Here is a 17615-nt window from a genome sequence, read left to right as displayed (position 1 = left end):
GGAAAACAATGGCCTCCAGGAGCAGTGGATTCATAGTGCTGCCACTGGAGCCCCACAACAACCCTGGAGGCAAAAAAGCAAAAGCAAAATGAATCAGCAAGTCTTTTCATCCGAACATCCGGACCCCTGCTGCTGTCCACACATGTACACTTCACAGGAAGCTGTTGACATGTTTGCAGCAGCATTCCTGGGAGGCCTGGGCCTCGTGGCAGGTGGCAGTTAGGTGTGCGCTGAGGGTGAGGTGGGTGAGGTGGGTGTGCAGTTAGGTGTGCGCTGAGGATGAGGTGGGTGAGGTGGGTGTGCAGTTAGGTGTGCGCTGAGGATGAGGGTGAGGTGGGTGGAGAGAGGCGGAGCACACAGCTTCCCCTCAAGGAGAAGTCAGGTGCAGCCTAACCCTGGAGGCTTAGGGAGGAAGCCTTGTCAGGATGCTTCTTCCGTTTCTGCTCCCGGAGGGACATGCTGCGACGGTCGTGCTCTCCTGGGTTCCATGTCTCATGAGGCACCAAGGCCATTTCATCCTGCAGTTAGCAGCTAGAAACACCGAGCCTCTGGGCGTTCATTTAAAGGACACCTGTGTGTCTCAGGTCCGATCAGTCTGCAGCAGCTGAGCTGTCAGCGTGCTACTGGGTGCCCATTCTGCTGGTGCTGGCCCCGGCTGTTTCGTCTTGACACGGGGCCATCCGTTTCCCCTCCAGGAAGGACTCCAGTGCACTCCACTTCCTGCCGGGATTCGAACCGCAGCTCAAAGTGCTGGGGAGAATTAGTGGGACTGCTTCTAAGCACAGTGTCCCCTCCAGAAGGCGTCTTTAGTTCTTTCCTAAGATTGGGCTTCCTGGTTAGCTCTGCCAATTGACTAGTCTAGAGCCTGGAAAAGACAGGCAGGGGGTCTTGGCAAGAATCGCAAAGGTGGATTCACAAACCCAGCCCGTCCGCATCAAACCACCGTCCTTGTGTAAGTGGCCCTCTGGTCTTTGCTGAAATGCCTTATGTTGGTCGAGCCTCCATGTGTCACCCAGCAGTGTGGTTGCCAGTGTGGCCGCCAGTGTGGCCTCCTTCTGTTCTCTGGAAGCAAAACAAACATCTTGACCCTCTGCCACATAGTTTCATCCCTAAATCCATGCAGTTGTTTTCCCAGAAACGGGTTTGGAGCAGCTAAAACGCTGAGGGAACCGGGATGGTGTCCTCTGGATGAGTAAGGCCACTGCCCCCACCCACCCACTCAGCCAGGTGTGGAGCCCAGAACAGACTGAGATGTTCGCAGGAAGGAGAACCCTCCTGAGGCAGGGTGGCACAGCTGTCAGTGCCCTGGGAGGTGGGAGCCGCTTGGCTGGGCCTTCACTGCCAGCTCTCAGGAGCCCACACCCCATGCCACCATCACTTCTACTGACCCTCAGTAAGCATGTCCCTCCCTTCCAGGGGACACCCCACTCCCACCCCTCACAGGCTCACAGCAGCCCCCCACATGGAGTCTCTTGGCTCAGATGTGTGACCAAGTTGGCTCCTGAGACAGACATTAGGGACCCAAAAGCACAGTCTTGATGGGGTGCAGACCCGGATCAGATTTCAAGGTGGCAGAAGATGCAAACTCCTCTTCAGGCGCTGTCACCTGACCGAAAGCAACTTCATCAGAGCCAGTAGTCCTGTTATGTAGAAAATGGAAGAGCTGGCGTGAGAGGCACTTGGTAGGAGCACAAGTGGCATCCTGTCTTCTCCCTGGGCCTCAGGCCTCACCAGGTGCCCTAGCTTGGGGCAGAAGTGGGAGGGGCTTCTTCATCTAGCTCTTGTTACCAGAACTTTGAAAGTGATGCGGAACCCCTTTCACGCTGCAGGCCTGGGACTTGCTTGGCTGTGTTTTGCACACAAGAACGGGTTTTTTAAAAAATGAGTCCAGCTGGACTGAGAAAGCTTCGCTGTTTGATCCCCTCAACACTGGGCCACCAAGAACCACGGTTTCTGGTTCTGTCTCACAAAACTCATCCGTGTTCTCTTCCAGAGAGCTGCGACAGAGATGGACTTAGACACAGGGACCGAACCTTGTCATGGGAATGTCTGGAGCATGGAGGATATTTGCCTGTGGAGAGGAAGTGCTCGCCGGCCGTCAAGACAGCAGAGCGTGGCTCTGAGGTTTGGGTCCATGTTTCCAAGTGTGTTCTTGACGTCTTCCCAGCTGGGCCATTATTTTTAATTCCTTGCTTCATTGAACAGTGGGATAAGCCAAGAGCAGGAAGCTTTCTGCAGAGAAGAGCCGAGGCCTTTGCGATGAACTGCTCGGCCTCCTCTGTGAATATTCAGTTCTCGCATGTAATTGTGTGCGCTGAAGTGAGGCTAGGCGGCCAGTGCACTTGGTTTCATCACAGTGACCCAGCTGTATTGGTTTTCAGTGTTAGAGCGTTTGTAGCGGGTGACTGGGAGAGTGACTTTGCAGACAGGTCTTAGAGGAGATTAGGAAGTTTCCAGATTCACATTGTCTCACTTGGAAACCAGCTTTCTACCAGCAGTTGAAACCATTCCTGGGTGAAATATGAGGAAACAATGCCTTTGAAAACAGCTGTATCTTTTCTCTTTAATGAGGAGAGTCATTTATGAAAGAAAGAAAGAAAGAAAGAAAGAAAGAAAGAAAGAGAAAGAAAGAAAGAAGGAAAGATAAATAGAAAAGAAAGGAAAAAAAGAACAAAACCTGAACCTCTGTTTAAATCCAAAGACTCAATTTCGTGGGTTATTTTTTTTTTATGAGATTCAGACATAGCCACAAAAGAAGACATTTTGTTGAAACCAAGAGGGTATTATTCCTAATACAGAAGGAACTATCTTGTTCAAATATTCTTTATACCAAAACATTTGCTGGCATTTTGTTTCTCTCCAAGTGTTATATTAATAGCATACAATGTTTGGGGTTTTTTTTTTTGTAAAATTTCCACTTGCATTAATGTTTCATTTTGATATGAAGATTTCATATCTTCACATTAAATGCATAGAAAGATAATGAACAGTTATGGTTGACTAGTTGAATCTTGTGCCTTTTGTTTTCAATAATATTTTGATGGGTCTAATTCTGGAGTTTTGGGGGGGGGCTGGTGGGAAAGAAGGTATTTCTCTTTCCATTGTCTTCAGAAGCTACATTGGACAAACAGACACAAACTCACTAAATTACGGCCTATAATCAGCATAGTTTCTCTCAACTCCTGGAAGCCACTGGGGACATGAACTTGATGACACAAAACATTAGGACCCAAGTGACTCATCTGTCAAGCCTGGTGAATATTTGTTACACGTGTATTTGTGTGTCTTTCAGAGATCCCGGGGTGAGAAACCTTGACGTAATACACAGGAATGAAAATCGGCATTCAGGAGTCCATACCACAAAGTACACTTCCCTACCTCAGGCATTTACAAGGACTTTCTCACAGGTAACCCAGAGGATCAGACACTGGTGAGCTGGAGTGAGAGGATAGGCCAACAGCCCAGACCTGTGTAGGACACACCCCCCCCCCCTGTAGTGACTTAATATTGACTTACAGAGTTATGAGATAACGGGTATAATTCCACACCATTCCCACCACCAGAGTTCTGTATCCCCAGTCCCTCCACTGGAAACTGCAGTAGTTCTCCCAAGGCCACAGATATGGGCTGACTTTATATCTCTCCCTATCTATCTGTCTATCTATCTATCTATAGATAGATATTTTTTCTATTTTTTGCCCATTTTTTCTGTGTTCCTGCCTTCACGTCTTTTTTTATTTACTTATTTTCCCTTTTGTTGCCCTTGTTGTTTTTTTATTGTTGTTGTAGTTGTTGTTGTTATTGAATTCCTCGTTGTTGGATAGGACAGAGAGAAATGGAGAGAGGAGGGGAAGACAGAGAGGGGGGAGAGAAAGACAGACACCTGCAGACCTGCTTCACCGCCTGTGAAGCGACTCCCCTGCAGGTGGGGAGCCGGGGTTCGAACCGGGATCCTTATGCCGGTCCTTGTGCTTTGCGCCACCTGCACCACTTCTTTTCTAAGTCATACCTACACCTCTTACTACTTCCAAGTGTCCTTCTGTTTTTTTCTCTCAGGTAAGAGAAACAATGCCTAGCTTCCTCTGGTGTTTTCCAGATTCTCTTCCCTTTCATTGATGCTATGAAAATTAAGATTCCTGGTGACAGATGCTTCTGATCCTGGTGGAACTGGGCTTCATAACCCTTTGGTCTTCTTTCCCTAACATTTACCCCCTTTGGGAGTATGGACTAAAATTCTTTAGGGGGAGCAGAAGGTGGGAGTTCTGGCTTCTGTGATTGCTTCTCCACTGCACGTGGTATTGGCAGGTGGAACCACACCCCCAGCCTGTCTCTGTCTTTCTCTAGTGGGGCAGAGCTCTGGGGAGGTGGAATTCTGGGGCACATGGGTGAGGTCGTCTGCCCAGGGAAGTCAGGAGCACCACAGGACTTGGATGCCATAAGTCCCAAAGGCTGCTGGTCCAGCCCCCAGCAGCAGAACAGAGCACAAGTCAACATGGAAATGTTTGAGCTGTAGAGACAGTTCTCCCAGCAGAGGGCATGTTTTGCCTTACATTCTGCCCAGGTTCAAGCCCTGGCACCACACGGGGGGGTGTTATGCCAAGTAGGAACCTCCAGTGCTGTGGTGTCTTCTCTCTCTCTCTCTCTCTCCAGCTCCACCAAGCAGGTGTCCTTCCCACAGGAAGCTTCCCTACTAGCCCCACCCTCAGTGTTCAGTGCCACCCCCCATCTCCCTCCCTGGACTGTACCCTGGGAGGGTCCATGCAGGCCGGGACCCTTCATCACCTTGTGTGCTGAAATGACAGGACTGTGCCCAGAGCCCACTTCACTCAGCGCCCAGAGGAGGGCTCGTGACAGTGACACAGGGCCGTGCCTTCCCGAAAGCCACCCTCCCAAATACAAGGTCAGCAGTGGTGGGGGGTTGGGGAAAAGGGCTTTGACAAGTGTTGACACAAGAAGGACACTTTTTTCTTTTTTTTTTCTTTTTAAATTTTTTATAAAAAGGAAACATTGACAAAACCATAGGATAAGAGGGGTACAACTCCATACAATTCCCACCACCAAAACTCCATATCCCATCCCCTCCCCTGATAGCTTTCCTATTCTTTATCCCTCTGGGAGTATGGACTCAAATCATGGTGGGATGCAGAAGGTGGAAGGTCTGGCTTCTGTAATTGCTTCCCCGCTGAACATGGGCGTTGACAGGTCAATCCATCCTCCCAGCCTGTCTCTCTCTTTCCCTAGTGGGGAAGGGCTCTGGGACAGAAGGTATGAAAAACGCCCAAAATGAGGATCTAAAATACCCTGCCACAGAGCTACAAAGCCTTTAAAAAAAAAAAAAAAAGATAAATAAGGGATATGATGGTTGTTGGGTCAGGCCCAGGCCTCACTTGGTCACAGGGCTCTGAAGCTGATGTTCTCACTCAGATACAGAGGGAGGGAGAGAGGGAGACACCACCGCAGCAAAAAGCTAACAGCTGGAGAACAAGACCAGTCTCTCAACTTCCTTATGGAAAACACACCAGTGAGCAAGCTGGCAGGATGCCAAGGGTTCGAGGAGGGCCACAGCAGGGATGCTGCTCTGTGATGCTCACTGCTCCAGTGCCACCTGCTAGGCCACCCTGTCACTGTCCCATTCACAAGACTTGCTTAGCTGAGCCACTGATACACTGGCCTCTCTGGCGCCTGCTGTGAATTCCCCCTGGTGTCTGAATGTGGCTGTGGACGTGGCTTCTGTGTACACACACACACACACGTGTGCAGATGCTTTAATACAACACAGCATGTTAGTGCAGACGCTTTAACACACCCCAAGCTCTGTTCAGCTCCAGTCTACATGGGACCATCTGCACACTGTGAAGAGACTGTACTGAAATGCCCCAAAAGTCGTATCCGTGTGCCCACTCCTTATGTCTTCCGGCTTCCACAGAGAGATTGCCCGACTCTGACTACACAAGATGAATAATTTAAGGGTCACCCTTCTTAGCAAGAGTGTAGTTTCTGAATCAACTTTACACACTTCTTTTAAATTAGAGCAACTGAGTACAAGATAGTCACCAGTAAGTTTTGAAAGGATGAGTGGGTGGATGGGTGGATGGCTGGATAAATGGGTGGATGGATGGATGGATGGATGGGTGGGTGGATGGATGGGTGGGTGGTTGGGTTGATAGGTGGGTCGGTAGATGGGTGAATTGGGTGGATGGAAGGGTGGATGTGTGGATGAGTCTGAAGCAGATTTTTCCTCTTTTTTTTGACACCTGCAGACCTGCTTCACCGCCCGTGAAGCAACCCCCTGCAGGTGGGGAGCTGGGGTTCAAACCAGGATCCTTACACCGGTCCTTGCGGTCCTTGCGCTTTGCTCCATGTGTGCTTAACCCGCTGTGCTACCGCCTGTTGTTAAAATTCCGGAGGCTCTTGCCGGGCTGGCTTGCTTCGCGGTGGTGAACAGAGACGCGGAGACAACGGCTGGGCAGGGAAGCTGTATTTCTTTATTCAGGAACAACGATTCATAAACTAAGACAAACTAATCACCAAACAGAACTCTGCTGTCTCTTTGCGGCAGCACAAGCACTCTCTCTTACTCTGTAACTCGGGAACTCTCCAACTCTGGAACTCTCTGACTCAGGAACTCAGGAACTCTGGCACTCTCGAACTCAGGAACCCTCTCCCGGGGTTCCTTGGGGCGGGGCCAAGCAGGCCCGCGAAATTAACAGGACTCATCCAATTCTCTTGGCGGGGGAGGGTTAGAACAAACCAATGTAAAGCATACGACAATTCCCCCTTTTCTTTTTAACTAAATGACTATAGTTAGTTTGTCTTAGTTTATGAATCGTTGTTCCTGAATAAAGAAATACAGCTTCCCTGCCCAGCCGTTGTCTCCGCGTCTGTTACCCGCCGTGAAGCAAGCCAGGCCGGCAAGAGCCTACAAATTTTAACAACAAATGGCGCCCACGTGGACCTGACCTGCACATCTCTCAGATAAGTAAAGACAATTTGGCTACCTATGCTCGATGGCCTTCTCTTCTGCTTGTGAAGAGATCTCCAAAGGCCTCTGCTCTTTCTTCACGAGACTGTTTTGCTGTTTCTGGAACATTTATCTCTGGACCACTCTGTGGTTTCCACTCGCTCGGGCGAACTCAGAACAGCCAGCGGGAATAGCCAGCGGGCGGGAGGCGAGGCGCGGAGCTGCTGTTTCCACCTGGTTAAACAGCCAGCCAGCCGGCTGCGCCCAGACAACCCCGTGCACTGCGCCCGCAGCCCTGCAGCCCGCAGGAAGCCTACGCCAGCACGCAAGAGCCTGATGCCTCCACGCTAGAGCCCGAGGCCAGCCCACAGGAGCCGGATCTCCACCGCGTGGCGCAGGGCACTGGACGCGTGATCGCTCCACACTGCTCGGCCACTGCGAACAGGGCAGCAGACATGGCAGGGCCATGGGGCAGGACCACGGCGGCCTATCATGGCCGCCACCCCTGGGCACCTAGGCCCACGCCTTCTACAAAGATGGCCTGCCTGCCCTCTTTCTATGAATTCTGGAACCATCCCAGGCCTCCCGGAACCCCGGACTCCCTGCCGAAACTGGGCACACGAGATCTCCAGCTGCTGGTCCGGTCTGAAGGCAGACAAGCTGGAGTACGCAAAGACTTGTGCAGAGATCGCAACCTGCAATTCCTAGAAGTGGAGCTGCTCGGGAATGGAGCTGCGCGGGAAGCCACCTCCGAATGGTGACCCCCCCCCAACCACTAAGACAGTACAGATTTAAATTCATGTTTAAAATGACATGTCTTCGTAACAAAGGTTTCTCTCCTTGTGTATTAATGACCATGTTTATGTGTATGTTTAAAGTTTGATAAACAGTAGCTTTAAGGCTAAATTCTTACTAGTCAAAGTTAAATGAAAAAGGTTTTCAATGTAATTCTCATAAAGATAAAATTAACTTACATTTAAAGTCTAAGGTAAAAATTAGTTAACAATCAATATATTTTAACTAAGTTAGTCTAAACAAAAGGTTAAATAGACTTGTTGATATGTAAAACACTACCTTCTCTATTAGAAATGGTAGATCGCACAATGGCTATGCTAATTATTCTCATGCCTGAGGTTTCCTCTCCGGCCCACACCTAGGGTGTGTCTCCATCTTGAATGGGTGTAACTAAAGGTTAAAAGACGTTGTTGATATGTAAAAGTCTCAAATTCCTTCTCTATTAGAAACGTTGGATCGTGCAGTAGATATGCTAATAACAAGTTTTGTTTCATAGTAAGTAAGTTGCAGCCAGCTGCCTGTGGGACTCTAGGCCGTTCCCCGCCCCCATGCAATTGCCCGTCGAGGCAAGTAGCCCCCCAGAGGCAAGAAATGTTTTTTTTTTTTTTCAGATATGGCCCCCTCAGGCCTTCCCTTGGCAACATGCTGGTTTTTGTTATATATGTTTCTGTTCACCCCACACCCTTGATACTATAGTCATTTAGTTAAAAAGAAAAGGGGGAATTGTCGTATGCTTTACATTGGTTTGTTCTAGCCCTCCCCCCGCCAAGAGAATTGGATCAGGCCTGCTAATTTCGTGGGCCCACTTGGCCCTGCCCCAAAGGAACCCCGGGAGAGGGTTCCTGAGTTCGAGAGTGCCAGAGTTCCTGAGTTCCTGAGTTCGAGAGTTTCAGGGTTACAGAGTAAGAGAGAGTGCCAGAGAGACAGAGTTCCTGAGTTCCTGAGTTCGAGAGTTTCAGGGTTACAGAGTAAGAGAGAGTGCCAGAGAGACAGAGTTCCTGGGTTCCTGAGTTCCAGAGAAAAAGAGAGAGTGCTTGCGCCGCCGCAAAGAGACAGCAGAGTTTTGTTTGGTGATTAGTTTGTGTTAGTTTATGAATCGTTGTTCCTGAATAAAGAAATACAGCTTCCCTGCCCAGCCGTTGTCTCCGCGTCTCTGTTACCCGCCGTGAAGCTAGCCCGCCCTGCAAGAGCTTCCGAAATTTTAACAACAACCGCCCAACTCCCCCTTTTTATTTCTTTATTGGTGGATTAAGGGTTTACAGTTGACAGTAATAGAGTAGGTTGTACATGTGTAACATTTCTCAGTTTTCCACATAATAACTCAACCTCCACTAGGTCCTCCTCTGCCATCATGTTCCAGGGCCTGATCCCTCCCCAGAGTCCCTGACTTCAGTGCAGTACACCAAGAGACTTTCCCTTGCTGACAGATGGAAATTCAAAGTTAAGGGTTCCTTCCCCAGCCATGGCTACCACACTTCTCACACACAAAGGCCAAGAGACTGCTTGGCCACCTTCGGGTCTGTTTTGCAAACTCATACCTCAGTTCTCTGTGTTCTACCTGTGAATGAAACCCCATCAGGGCTTGTCTTTCACCTCTTCCCTCCCTTCACTGAGCATTCTTGCCTCCAACAGTTCTTTACAGTTCTTCAGGAAACTGAAGCCGGCTGGCCCAGCAGGGCGGTGTCCAGCAGGGAAGCTGCCAGAATACCCCCAGGCCAGGCACAAAGCCCCAGCCCACTTCAAGGTCAGGCCATGGCAGAGGGAACTCCACGCCCCATGAGGCCTGGATTCAAATCCAGCACCGGACTGTCAGGGCATCCCAGCTGCTGCCTCCTGCTGTATGGGCCCAGCCCAGCAGGTCAGAGTTGAAGCCTGGCTGCCACCTATCCCCAACCTTACATGCCTCAGATCCCCTCCCTAAGGTGGACTCACTGCACAAGAGGCAGCTTTAACCCCAGCAGCAGCCTGTGCAGGGGTACATGGCGGAAGTCTGGGGGCTTCCCCTGCCAAGCTCCTCGTGGTGAATCACGGGCTTCCTTCTGGTTGTTCTCACACTGAGCCCTCTCTGAACCCCCAGTGTGTTTCAGGCCCAGGCTATGGAGTCCACCTTCACAGGAGACGGGGGCTCTTACTGCCGGGCTAGCATGAGGGTGTTTCTTCCCGGGCACGTGCTCTCTGGGTTGGAGAGAACTCGACCAGAGCCAGCCTGGGCTGCTGCTCACTCAGCCACGCGGGAGAGAGACCAGGAGCTCGTGGCGGAGTGGGAACGCAATGCGTCTTTATTGATCAGAGACAACGCTTTTATATATTTAGAACCGGAAGTGGCAAGTCAGAAAAGGAGATGGCTAGGAAAGGGGATGGAGAAAAGGAAAGAGCTGGAAGGTAGAAAGCTTCTGTAGCAACGGTGGCTAGGGTTTTAACTGGCGGAATGTACCCTGCAGGCAAGGTGGGTCTCCAGGTAGAAAGAAGACAGATCAAGCAAAACAATGATTATGTAACTAGACCATACATAGTGTCAGCAATGGAGGATGGAGCAGTGGGCTGCCCGACACTTACCTGTTAGTGCATCTCACTGGGTGTGGGTAGGCCTGGAGAACAGGTGGGCAGTGCCCCCACACTGTCTCTTCATTCTCCTGGGGCTCCTCTCCTACAGGTGACTGGGGGCCCTGCCCGCACAGTGCCCAGCCACTGGGCTGCCCCTGGCTTGACAGTGGGCTCTCAGGAGCCCCCCTGCTCCTATCAGCCCCCACCTGCCTGGTCTACATCTCATGGGCTCCATGAAACCCCAAGGGCAGAAGGCTGGGCTAGAGGTACCCTCTAGCTGAAGGAAGTCTGAGGGGCAGCCATGGGGACATCCCAAAACCTCATCAGTGGTGCCATCAGGCTGGTAGTGCCCCCTCCCCAGCCTGAGATGTCCCCCTCCCTCATACTGCAGCTGTAGTTGGGAGCACAGGGGTCCTGCCCCCTCCCCAGCGTGGGGGCCTTTCGTCCAGGACAGGCTGGAGCCAGGCCCTGATATGAGAAGCAGCTGGGGCCACAGGCTTTACACCTGCTCTGGTTTCACCCTGCTGGGGCTGGGGATTAGCAGGAAGGGAAGGCAGAGCAGATGCTACCCCCCCACCCCCACCCAGCTCTGCTTCCTGGGGCCCAGCCCTCAGCCTGCCTGCTCCCCCTCCAGCCTGCCCAGGTCCCAGCTGCTGGGTGCCCACGTGGACACGCAGGAAACACACGGTCGTTCAGAGGCTTCCTTCCACCTGAGGACCTGCTAACAGCACCAGGGAACAGTCCCCAGAGCCCACCTGGCCATGCCTAGACCCCTGGCTTTGAGGCTATTCAGACTCAAGGAAACATGTCCCAGAGGCTGAACTACACACCAGCTTCCCAAGGCAGATGGAGTCAAAGAAAATTAAGTGTGAACAGAAGGGACAATTAGCTAGTTGGGAGATGGAACTGGAGAAACTACTCAACTCAGTGTAAAGGAAAAAGAAGAAAAAGAAATTAATTACACAGAGAACTTTCGGAGAGGTTCTAGCATACATATAATAGGAGTTCCAGAGAGCTGATAAAAGACAGTGGGAGATGGGACCGGGCGGTGACGCAGCTGGTTAAGCTTACATGGTACGTTGCCAAAGGACCCACTTCCCACCCACAGAGGGACACTTCTCTCTCCCTCTCTTTCTTGTTGTTTGCTTGCTTTTTGTTTGTTTTTGAGAATGTTCCCAATCTGACAGGAGATATGAATCCTTTCCCCTCCTCTCTCCATTTCTCTCTGTCCTATCTAATAATGATGATGTCAATCACAATAATAACTACAACAATGAAAAACAACAAGGGCAACCAAAGGGAAAATAAGTAAATCTGAAAAAAAAAATGATGGTGTGTTTACACTGGGATGTGCTGTAGTAAGTGTGGCTGGGACCCCTTCGTCTCCCAGAGGGCCTTTCTGTTCCCGGGTCAAACATGACAGTGGTAGCAACAGCGAGATCTTTCTTCACTTTTTTGTTTTGTTTTGTTTGTTTGTTTGTTTCCAAATTATTTTCTGGAGATGGTCTGTAGCCATGTCAAACGGGTGAAGACAAGAGCCAACGACCAAGGGACTAGTTCCAGGTCAGCTTGCTTGTCAGTAGAGAGAACCGTAAACTCCTGGTCTCCTCAACCTGGACCCTTCCTACCTTGATCTCCTCAGAGGACGTGTCTCTGAAACCTAGTCCCAACCAGAGACACGGGAGCACTTTGGAGACTGCTGCACGGGGGCTGGAAGGAGAAGGTTTCCCGGCACGTGGAGGGGCCCGGACAGCAGGCTCTTCCTTTCATTCTAAGTGATTGGAGATGCCTCCTGCCTCAGCTGAAAAGTGGGGGAAGGGCCCTGGGGACTGAGCAGGCCAAGCATCCGTAGTGACTTCATGGGCCTGGCTGTTGTGTCCAGCGTCTCGCTGATGTTCACGTGGGTTTGACATTCTAGAGTGAGTTTTAGCGGTGTATCCATTCTTGGCTGTGTCTCTCCTGAGTGCCAGGGTTGGCTGTCCTGACAGAGGCAACTGACAAGTGGGCCGGAATTGGGGAACAGCTAAACCGAGAGTCAGCCATTTAGCTCTTGCTCTCCCTGGTCTCCCAGAGATCTGAGGGTGGATCAGGGAGGAAATGCAAGGACAGTGGGCAGGAGGAGTCGGCTATTACACATGCCTCAAGTTCTGGCTCCGTCCATCACATGGCTTCCGGGCCTTGTTCTCTTCACAAAGAGGCTGTTTCTAGCCAGGGGCAGCATGTGTGTGTGTGTGTGTGTGTGTGTGTGTGTGTGTGTGTGTGTGTGTGTGTTGGATCCAGGGCTGTTTGCAATTTTCAAAAGTGATTCAGAGAAGAAAGACTTCAAACTCGTGGGGCTAGGTGGTGGTGCACCTGGTTGAACACACATGTCACAATGCATAAGGACCAGGGTTCAAGCCCCTGGTCCCCACCTGCAGGGGAAAAGCTTTGAGGATGGTGAAGCAGCATTTCAGGTGTCTCTCTGTTTCTCTGTCTTGATTTCTGGCTGTCTCTATCCATTGAATAAAGATACATTTTTATAAAATTAAAAAAATACCCTTCAAACTCACTGTTGAGTTGGACACTGAATAGCTTGTGTTTTCTCAGGGGAACATGAAAGTGGTTGTGATCTTTCTAGTTTATTTGGTTTACTTGTGATTTAGTATTGATTTACAAAAAAAAAAAAAATCATCAGATAATAGGGGTATTATTTCACACTGTTCCCACTACCAGAGTTCTGTGTCCATCCCCCTGAGTGGAAACAGAAATAGTTCTGCCCAGGCCATAGATAGAGATTTGCTGTCAACTGTCTCTCTCTCTCTCTCTTCTACAGTCCCACTGTCACTTTCTTCCTATGTCACCCCACACCTATTGCTACTTCTGAGCGCCCTCTTTTCTCTCAGATAAGCAACACAGTGCCTGGCTGCCTCTGGTGTTTTCCAGACCCACTTCCTTTTCAGTGGTGGTATAAAAATATAGATTCCTGGTGACAAATGTTTCAGGTCCCGGTAGAACTGGAGTTCAGAGCCCTCTGGTCATTTTCCCCTAACATTGCTCCCCCACTGGGAGTAGGGACCCAAATTCTTTATGGGGAGCAGAAGGTGGGAGTTCTGGCTTCTGTCATTGCTTCTCCACTGGACATGGGCCAATGTTGGCAGGTGGATCCAAACCCCCAGCTTGTTTCTATCTTTACCTCATAGGGTAGGAATTGTGAACTTTTTAAAAATTTATTATTTATTTTCCCTTTTGTTGCCCTTGTTTTATTGTTGTAGTTATTACTATTGTTATTGATGTCGTTGTTGTTGGATAAGACAGAAATGGAGAGAGGAGAGGAAAACAGAGAGGGGGAGAGAAAGACAGACACCTGCAGACCTGCTTCACCACCTGTGAAGCGACTCCCCTGCAGCTGGGGGCTCGAACGGGGATCCTTAGGCCGCTCCTTGAGTTTTGCGCCACGTGCACTTAACCCGCTGAACTACCGCCCGACTCCCAATTATGAACTTTTCATGTTGGTTCAAAAATGAGAATATCTGTAAAGAGGGTGGTGCACCTGGTTAAATGCACATAATGCTATGCTCAAGGATCCAGGTTCAAGCCCCCACTCCCCACCTGCAGAGGAGACACTTCTGATTCACAAAGTAGGTGGGCAGGTGTCTTTCTTGTTGTCTCCCTCTCTACCTCTCCCCCCTCTCATTTCCTCTCTGTCCTGTCAAATTAAGTAGGGGGAAAAAACAACAACAACAAAGACAAAAGAAAAAGTGGCCACTGGGAGTGGTGGATTGGTGATGCCGGCACCAAGCCCCAGAGATAACCCTGGCACACACACACACTCAAACACACACACACTCACACATTCACACACACACTCACACATTCACACACACACTCACACATTCACACACACACTCAGGCACCCACACACACACTCACACATTCACACACACACTCACACACACACTCAGGCACCCACACACACTCACACACACACTCACACATTCACACACACATTCACACACACACTCACACACACATTCACACACACACTCACACACACACACACTCAGGCACCCACACACACTCACACACACACTCACACACAGTCACACACACACTCACACACACATACACACACTCACTCACACTCACACACTCACACACACACTCACACACATTCACACACAGGCACACACACTCACACATACACACTCACACACACACTCACACACACACTCACACATACACACAGGCACACACACACTCATACATACACATACACACACACAGGCACACACACACACTCACACATTCACACACACAGGCACACACACACACTCACACACACTTATATTCACACACACACTCACACACACACACTCAAACTCACTCACACACTCAAACTCACACACTCTCACACACACTCAAACTCACACACACTCAAACTCACACATTCTCACACACACTCAAACTCATACACACACACACTCACACACACACTCAAACTCACACTCACACACACTCAAACTCACTCACACACACACACATACACACACGCACACACTCTCACACACACACTCACTCATGCACACTCACACACACACACAAGCACACACACATACACACAGTCATACTCACACACATACACACTCACACACACACATACTCACACACACAGTCACACACATACACACACACAAGCACACACACATACACACAGTCATACTCACATACACACTCACACACACACATACACACACAGTCACACACACACACACACACACACATTTTTATTCCTTCACAACTCAGCAGCAGTGGCAGGAGCTCTGACTGGCTGCACTTAAGGAAAAGTCCTCCTAAGCCAGAGCTGGGAAGTTAAAGCATCTTGACGCGTTGGGTCTCTGTATGGTCAGGCCATATTAGCTCCCAGACTCAGGGGCATCCCTCAGACAGGAAAGGTCCCCAGAGGTGGATGCAGTAAGGACTTGCTTACACATGGACAGCCCAGCCCCCAGGCCTGAGCTCTGTTCACAGGGCCCCCAGATCTCTAGCCCAACCCCTCCCTGTAGGGCCTGCTGCCAGGACTGGGGACGTCTGGTAAGGCTGCCTGGGTTAGACTGTCTGGGCCTTGGCAGAAAAGTGACAGCAGAGGAAGAGGAGGGAGTCAGGGCAGAATCTGGCTCAGCCCACCCGTCTCCCTCCGGCTTGCCGTTAAGATCTGTCTACGTGCCTTCCTATGTGTGCCACACTTCCTTCCGTGGGCCTGGTGGTTCTATTTTTGCTGGACAAGTGCAGCCAAATCAAACAGATTTATCTGCTTCTCTGAGCCTGTAATCACCGTCTGTCTTCTTGCTCCAAGCTCTCCCCTCTCCCAGAGTCTTCCTAATCTGAGCATCTCCTGAGATAGCGCAAGAGCATGGCGGGGGGTGGGGGGGCAGGGGCTTGAGAGGGAGAAGGGCTCAGCTGGGCCTTGGAAACAGATTTATTTTGCCTCCTAGAGTTGAAATGTGTGTCCTGGGTTCTCTCTTAGAGAACACTTATGTCTAGGATTAATTTACAACTCGATCCCAGACAAAAAATCAGCTGCTATGTAGTCTCTCCTCACGTACCTCCTCCGCCTGGCCCAAGGTGTGCTTTCCTGGGGGCTCTGCGGGCCCATTTTCTCAGCTTCATCATCTCTGAGTTGCCTTGTGAGGACTCTCTCCACAGTTCTGTCCTCCAAATGGCACTCCATATCCATAGCCCACCTGTCCTCCAGCAACTGCCTCCTTCACAAACAGTCGCCCATCCCCACCCCTTAATTTGCTGGCCCCGTTATGATGCTTGACAGATGTGTGGGTTTCAACAAGGAAGTCAGGTGGAGTCATGGTATCATCTGAAACTTGGTACCTGAAAGGCAGTATGGTATAAAGCAGGACGACGTTTTTTAATAAAGGGGAACCAAAAAGTAGGAATAGAGCAGATGAGAATAGGGATTTTTATTTTTAGGGTGGTTAGAAGCTGGGAAGTCTATTTTAGGTGTGTTCCTAGGGGACCATGACTTTAGTAATTTTTGCTTGAGCTTGGTAGCTAGCATGCAGATAGACTAAAAATATTGTCTGGGAAGATGATGTTCAGGGTTGAGAGTAGGATTAGAAAGTTGGATTAGGTTCTACTTGTGTTTTTGTTTCTGATCTTGTTTTTCAACTTCTGCCTGAGAGTGAGATCATCCCATATTCATCCTTCTGTTTCTGACTTATTTCACATAACATGAATTTTTCAAGGTCCATCCAAGATCGGCTGAAAACGGTGAAGTCACCACCATTTTTAACAGCTGAGTAGTATTCCATTGTGTATATATACCACAACTTTCTCAGCCACTCATCTGTGGTTGGACACCTGGGTTACTTCCAGGTTTTGACTATTACAAATCGTGCTGCTATGAACATAGGATGGACCTTGAAAAATTCATGTTAAATGAAATAAGTCAGAAACAGAAGGAGGAATATGGGATGATCTCACTCTCAGGCAGAAGTTGAAAGACAAGATCAGAAAAGAAAACACAAGTAGAACCTGAGATGTAGTTGGCATATTGCACCAAAGTAAAAGACTCTGGCGTGAATGGGTGGGGAGAATACAGGTCCATGAAGGATGATAAATGACATAGTGGGGGTTGTATTGTTAAATGGGAAACTGGGGAATGTTATGCATGAACAAACTATTGTATTTACTGTTGAATGTAAAACATTAATTCCCCAATAAAGAAAATAAATTTTAAAAAAAAGTTGGATTAGGCAGAGAGTAGCTCCCAACCTTGAAGAAAATATATAAATACAGTTAATTAACTGTTTACCATATCAATCTGATCCAGGGCCCATGTCTATTCCTATTTAGCACAGGAGCCTGTGTGACCTCTGAGTCCCTGTCAGTCTGAGCTCACAGTCCATGGTCACAGCTGGGAACATTCTAGGCTGCTCTCATTTCAGGACCCATCTTCCTCGAGGGGCAGAGGAGGCTGACGGGCCTCCCTGCAGAGAGTGGGGAATCCCCCCATGGCTGCTTGATAGTGAGGGTGAGGAGGAGGACTCTTCCTTCCCCCAGTTATAGGTAGGATCCTAAGACCGTGTTGCCAGTTAGCTGTGTCTACTCTGAAGTCTTTCTGGTGTCACCGCATACCTGTCTTCATGGCCTGTGACTTTATTTTGCATTCCGTCTCCTATGTTTTGATGGATGTCTCTATGACCTGTAGGAACACTGCTTTCCCAGTGAGAGCATGCCATGCTTGGACCCTAGCTTGTCTGCTGGTGTTTTTAGCTTATGTGTGAGTGATAGTCAGCCCCAAGGCCAAAATCGTTCTCCTAAG

This window comes from Erinaceus europaeus, chromosome 6 (genome assembly GCF_950295315.1).
Source record: "Erinaceus europaeus chromosome 6, mEriEur2.1, whole genome shotgun sequence".
Taxonomy (NCBI): domain Eukaryota; kingdom Metazoa; phylum Chordata; class Mammalia; order Eulipotyphla; family Erinaceidae; genus Erinaceus; species Erinaceus europaeus.
This window is presented reverse-complemented; position numbering follows the sequence as displayed.